Source organism: Marmota monax, unplaced genomic scaffold (assembly GCF_021218885.2).
Source record: "Marmota monax isolate L192 unplaced genomic scaffold, Marmota_monax_Labrador192_F-V1.1 WCK01_AAM20220418_F8-fsc00038, whole genome shotgun sequence".
NCBI lineage: Eukaryota > Metazoa > Chordata > Mammalia > Rodentia > Sciuridae > Marmota > Marmota monax.
This window is the reverse complement of record NW_026692498.1, coordinates 13,180,591-13,187,653: the sequence shown is the minus strand read 5'-3', so window position 1 is coordinate 13,187,653 and position 7,063 is coordinate 13,180,591.

Below are 7,063 nucleotides of genomic sequence, written 5' to 3'. Positions count from 1 at the left end.
GTTTGGTGCATATATTAATAATTGAAAGAAATGCTAAAGTATGGGCAGAAGTTAATGAACACAAAGATGCAATTTTTTTTTCCTCTTCAATTTCAGAGATTCCCTGAATTTAAATGAACGCCTGGGAAGTCTGTGAACCCAGATCAAAAGTCTCTTACTATAAAGCTCCATTTCTCCTCAGCAAAATTTCTTTTCATCAAAACATGACTTCCAAAACTTGCCCCCATGAGGTTGAACACTCCTTCCAATATTGTAGAGGGGGCCTGATTTTCTATCTCTTCTCAATAGCAGATCCGACCAAATGCAGTCACCCTTTATCAGTCTAAAAGAAAGGAGAAATAAAAGATAATCCCATTATAGTTTTATTTTGCCTTTCCATTATTCTCATTCTGGTTCCTTTGTTTCCAATAATTTCTTTTTTTTTTTTAATTATTTTTTTAGGTGTAGTACCTTTATTTTATTTATTTTTATGTGGTACTGAGGATTGAACCCAGGGCCTCACATGTGCTAGGTGAGCACTCTACCACTGAATTACAGCCCCCCAATAATTTCTTTTCTTTTCTTTTTAATTTTTAAAATTTATTTTTTAGGTATAGATGGACACAACACAATGCCTTTATTTTTATGTGGTGCTGAGGATCGAACCTGGGTCCCGCTGAGCCACAATCCAAGCCTCCAATAATTTTGTAATCACAGAAAAACATTATTACAACATGTGTCATTGAAAGCTCTCACATTCCACAGATACTAAGTTTTTTTATGCACTAAATACATTTTCATAAAAATGTCTTTAAAAAACCCAGAAAACCAAAAGAATACTTCATATTAATTTCATGCATTTGTTTCTTTTGTAAATATTCATCTTTGCTCAGTGATTACTGAATACTCTTGTCTGCATGCAAAACAAAAGCAAAACAAAACAATCAAAACAAAACAAAAAACAACCTCTCCCAAGGCTTCTACACAGAAAATGACACACATTACTCCTGAATGCATTTCATTGGCCGAATTGAGTCTCTCAGCCACTCCCAACTTCTAAAGAGCCAGGAAAGTGCAATCTTATGAGAGCAGAGAAAGGGAACTACAACTATATGTTAGAAATGTCTGCAGCCTACCAACGTCTGGCCTCTAATCCTTGAGCGTTGATTCCTACTCTTGCCTGCATGAAGACATACAAAACCCCACCCCAGGGTGACAACCTGAAAGTCTCACCCAGTTGCTATCCAGCCCCAACATGCCAGATTTGCCATCCCCTCCCCATCCCCAGTCTCCAATCAGAAAGCTTGGTAGTTGCAAGATGGGAACAGTGACCCCAAGCCATAATTTCATGCATTTCCATTTTCTGCATTAGCATACCTTTCCACTCCCCAACGGACTCATTATCAAAACCTCCTCTTTAGTCCCTGGGTTTTCAGGGCTGTCAGTCCTTGGTTAGAGATGCCTGTGGCACAAGGAGCTCATCTTTAAGGAAGGACAGTTTACTTTCTTGCCGTGCCCACTTTGAGACCTCTTCCTTGGACAGGATGTCACCTCTCCTTGTAATTCTCTCATGTCTGACATCACAGCTTTTCAGAATTTACTTGTAACAAGTGATAGGAAAGACCTATTAGGTACTATGTAGTAGGTTAAGGTCACTTGATACTTTGACAATTTAAGCTAGGAGGTGCTCAGCATCTTTCAACAGTCTGATGGGGGGGGTGCGGGTGGGGCGGGGGAGCCTGTCTACCAGCCATGGCTTCCTCTGCTGCCCTCTGCTGGCTGACCAGAGTCCTCAACGTCCAGCAAGGGACTGCCTCTGACCCTCTGCAAGCCCTCTGACCCTGAAGGTTTGAAGGGCTTTCTATAAAGACTGGTTTAAAAATACACTGTGATTTGTATGAATTTTAGAGTGACCATTTTTTCCTACTTAAGATGTAGCCAAAGAGAATAGCAGCAAAGAAAAAGAGCTGTGGATGTTGAAGTTACTTCTAAGTCAGGGTCATATCATGGAAATATTCCTCACCCCCAGAGTAGGGGGCGCATGCAATGCCTGCCCTAGGTAGAACCAGCGCTTCCACATCTGCAACTTCCCCCTTCTTAATTAGAAGCTTTTATTGTGGTTATTTTGTTCTTCTATATACATTAGGTTTGTGAGAGCAAATAGCTTGTTTTTCTCAGTTCATGGGAAGGCCAAGGGAAACCATATAAAGACTTGAAAGAAACTTTCTAAGGTGTCCAAGATTAGAGAGGCTAATCAGTCACGGCTCTCCAGAGAGACAGAACCAATGGATAGATCTTTGTCTATATATAGATATAAAATATAAATATGTAATTATATACAGTTTAAATATGTGTGTGTGTGTGTGTGTGTGTGTGTTTAAGTAACTGGCTTATATAATTGGAGGGTTAGTGAGTCTGGCATGCTAAGATCAACCAGCAGGCTATATCAACTCAGAAATTAACCATACAGTTTTGAAGCAGAACCTCTTACTTTCTAGGAAACCTTTTTTTTTTTCCTCTTAAGGCCTTTGGTTGATTGAATGAGAGCCCCAACCACATTATCAAGGATGTGGGTAACATCTACAGCTAGTAACAACATCTGTAAAGTATTCTCAAAGTAACAGCTGAATTAGTGTCTGATTAAGTAACAGGTCATGATAGCCTAGTCAAATTGGCAGAAAGCTCCTCATCTCAAGTAGCAACTGGGTGAGACTTTCCGGTTGTCACCCCTGGGCTGGGGTTGTGTGTGGTCCTCATGCAGGCAAGAATGGGGATCAATATCTGATAACCAGAAGGCAGACTTTAGTAGACTCCAAACATTGCTAACAGTTCTCCTTCTCTGCTATGATGGGATTGCACCTTCCTCCCTCTTTTAAAGTAGGGTGTGGTTGTATGACTCACATTGGCCCACAAAACACCTTCAGGAGGAATGTGTGCCACTTGCAGGTAGAAGCCTTCAGGATCCTGCGTGACGCCTGTGGGGGCCAGCTGCATGTGAAACCCGCCCAGTTTGGGGAGACTTAGGATAGACTCTCCATCTAAACCTCAAAGGTCATTAAGTGAGAGATCCTGTTTGTCATTTGGAGACACTAGGATTTTGGTTACTGCAACACAGTCCAGATGTTCTGATGCAGACACCTTCCATGATGACTTTCTATTGCCTCCCTCAGCTTCAGGATTCCAATATCACTTGTAGCCCTTTCGAGATTTGCCCCCTGGGTAGCTGCCAGCCTCCCCTCTCACCATTCTCTTCTCTTTGTTTGTGCTCCAAGTTATTGCACTTTGTTCTTTTTTCATATCCTGAATGTTCTTTTGCCTCAGGCCAAAAAGAATACTTCCTGTTCCCTTTGCTTTCAGTATTCTCTCCTTGTTCCTTTCTCTGACTTCAAGACCTTAGTGCAGTTCCATCCATTTTCCCACAAATGACATGATTTTGTTCTTTTTTTATGGCTCAATAATACTCCACGGTGTATACGTACCACTTTTCTTTTTTTGTATCTGTAATGGACAGAATGCCTTTATTTTATCTGTTTATTTTTATGTGGTGCTGAGGATCAAAGCCAGTGCTTCACACATGCTAGGAAGGCGCTCTGCCACTAAGCTACAGCCCTAGTTCCGTAGCACGTTTTATTTATCCATTTGCCTATTGATGGGCACTTAGACTGATTCTTTAAGTTGGCTATTGTGAATTGTGCTTCGACGAACAAGGGTATGCAGGTGTCTCTATAGTGTGCTGACTTTAGTCCTGTCATATACATGGAAAAGTGGTATAGCTGAATCATACAGTAGTTCTACTTTTAGGTTTCTGAGAAACCTCAGGACTGATTTCCATGGGGGCTTTGATAATTTACACTATTCCCAGAATGCAGGAAATTAACAAGAGGTCCTCGACTTACCAGGGATCGTGGAGGGAAAGTGCTGGGCCTACCACAGATACACCCTCAATACCTAAAGAGAGGTGGTGAAATTCTGGTATCAAGCTGGCCTTTGTGTGGCACTTACCCAAGTCAACAATGATCAAGTGCCGACATTATACAAAAATACAAGATGTGACCTTCCTTAACCAGGGAGAAGTAAAACTGCTGGCTTAGTTCAAGGTCAGCTTCCAATTTTTTTTCTTTTCTTTTAGATCTCATTTAATGGGAAATAAATAATTTTACATAAGATTGATGACAATTGCACAATTATACTTTACATGAGCTTCTTGACCACTGATAGCCTCCTATGAATTACCTATCATACCTTTGCCCATTTTTCCCATAGCTTATGTTATGTATCTTATGACATTAGTTTTTTAATGTTCAGTTTCTATTGTGGCATAATCCACGTTATAAATATTGCCCTTGTAAAGTATAAAATTTGGTGGTTTTGAGTTTGTCACCTGTGGCCACTGAAGTCTCTGATTAAGCTCAGTGATCAACTACATGGCTTCCTTAAATGCCTAGGACCACCGTCTCCCAGCCTTTGCTGAGGGCTTTGTGTTTGTTTTAGGTCCTGCCTTGGTGCTTAGGGAAGTGGTTTAAGTGAAGCCTTAACCTTCACTTCCTGTGTGAAGCTTGGAGTCTCAAGGTCAGCCAGAGGAGAGAGCTGAGAGTATTCTTTGCTCTTTCCTGAGCATGTCCACAATGCTAGGGAGTGTATGAAAACATGGAGCTTTCTAGAGTCATAGAAATAGTCATGTTAAGATATATATTAGGCCAGGCACAGTGGTGCATGCCTGTGATCCTGGCAATTCAGGAGATTGAGGCAGGAGGTTCCCAAGTTCAAGCCAGTCTGGGCAATTTAGTGAGACCCTGTCTCAAAATAAAAAGAGTCGAGGATGTAGCTCAGTGGTACAGCACCCTTGGGTTCAATCCCCAGTACCCTCACCCGCCAACAGAGATATATTTCAGGAATATAAATCTCAGGTGAAAAAAAAAAAACAAGTTCAGAACAGAGTATATTTTGCTCCATTTTAAAAAGTGGAAGGATAAGCCAAAAATGAATAAATATGCTTATCATGGGCTTGGGGTGTGAAAGAATATAGAAAATAGAAAGGAAGGCTAGACATCTTTGAATGTGCCTATCTTGTGTATTTGACTTTGAAATCATGTAAATAGTTTTCTTAAATACAATATAAGCAAATTATAAATTGATCCTTTAACATCAAAATGAAACAAAATGTTTTTTAAGTTGGTAGCTGAAACAAATGGAAATAAATTATTGCAATTGGCTTTACAGTAATTTAGTGTATGTTCCTACTATGTATGGGTTTAGTGTATGCTCCTACTATGTATGGATTTCAGGGAAACCATATGTGGGGCCCAAATCGCTTGGAGGCCACATGGTCTACCTAGCCTGGACCCAGACTTTGATTTGGAGAAGTGATTCTTAAAGTTTGGTTCTCCAAACAACATCTTTAACAGTACTGGGGAATTCTTAGGCTCCAACTAAGATTGCTCTAAAAATAGAATTTATTAATCTAGAACCAGTGAACATTTTTTAACTCAATGCATGTAGGTAAATTTCATCAGTGGCTGCTAAAACCAAAAAGTGAATAGCTGAAAAGGAAATTTATAATGATTGGAAAAGTCTGACAATAGCTGGACCAAACATAGAAGTCTGAAAATGCTGAAAAGAATATGTGGCTCACTGATGTGATGCAGTAGGAAGTCACAATTATGAAATAGTCTTCCTAAAAAAATAAATTTGAATGCAAACTTTTACATCTAGAATGTAAAAAATTTAAGCAACATCTATGATGCAGAAAAACAGGTTAAACAAATCTAGAAGGTTTGTCTAGAAGACAAGCAACATGATATCTTCAACAAATAAACTGAATGGTGATAAAAACAAAAGAGTAAGTTAGAACACTTATTCAAGTTTGGGTTCAAACGAGTCAATTATAAAGAGACATGGGTGGGGAAATTAAACACTGACGGGACAGTCTATAACATTAAGGAATAATTACTCATTTTAACTGTGTTAATTATATTGGGTATACTTTTTAAAGTCATCTTCTAAAGATACTAATGAAGTATCGACAGGCAAAATGATGTGCTACCTAGGATTCATTTCAATATAATAATTTGTAGTGTTTGTTAGGTGGTGGGGGGTTGGGGGAGTGAGGATAAGGAATGTTGTCTCCTAGAATTTATAATTCTTTTGCAGATATTCAATATTTGAAGGCCCTGTTTATGTTTGGAGAGTCTCTGCCTTACCATGCCAAGGTGGTTTCCCATACTGAAGTAGTTGAAAATACTGGCTACAGGCCCTCCTAACACCATTTGCAGTTAGGGTACAGGAACAAGACATAGACTACCTCAAACATAAGCACATTCTGGTCTTTAGCTAAGCAGACTGGTGGCAGTGGGGGCAGGAGCTGTGGTTCTAGTAGCAGCATTTGATAGTACCCATCAGAGATGGTGGGGTGTGGCCTCTGGTGTCTGAGCAAAGAAGTGGTCATGGAGTTTCAAGTGGACACCTGCAGCTGGGTCATCACTCTGGCTAAGCAAATTTAGGCTATGCCCTCTGGGAGACCCTGGCTCCTCTGGATATTTTATCTGCAAGTCATTTCTTTCTCATCCCTTAAAAAGAACTTCCACGGATTCTCATCAGATGTCTACCTAACCCCCAGCATCTGTCCCATGCCTCCCACCATCCCCCTCAATTAATATAAGTGAAATTTATTTACTTTATGTACTTAGGGAAAGCCACTCCCCCCTCCCCCCTTGTATCCACGCCTGCCACAGCCATCCCCACTTGCCTTTTCAGTCTCACGTCTCCCTTTTTCCATAATCACCCCTTGTTCATGCTGCCTCTTGAGCTTCAACCAGAATCGTGAACCAAAATGAGCTCTTTTCTTTATAATCTAGTTTATACTATTGTATTATCAGCAACACAAAACAGACTAATACAGAAAATTGGTTCAGAGGAGTGAAGTCGTTACCATAACTCTTCAAGAACATGAAGGCAGCTTTGGAATTGGATAATAGATGTTGGAAGAATTTGGAGTAGTAGGCTAGAAAAGGCTTGTAAGGCTGTATGCAGAATATTACAGGCAATTCTATGGAGAAGTCAGAAGATGAGGAGACTAAGGAACTTG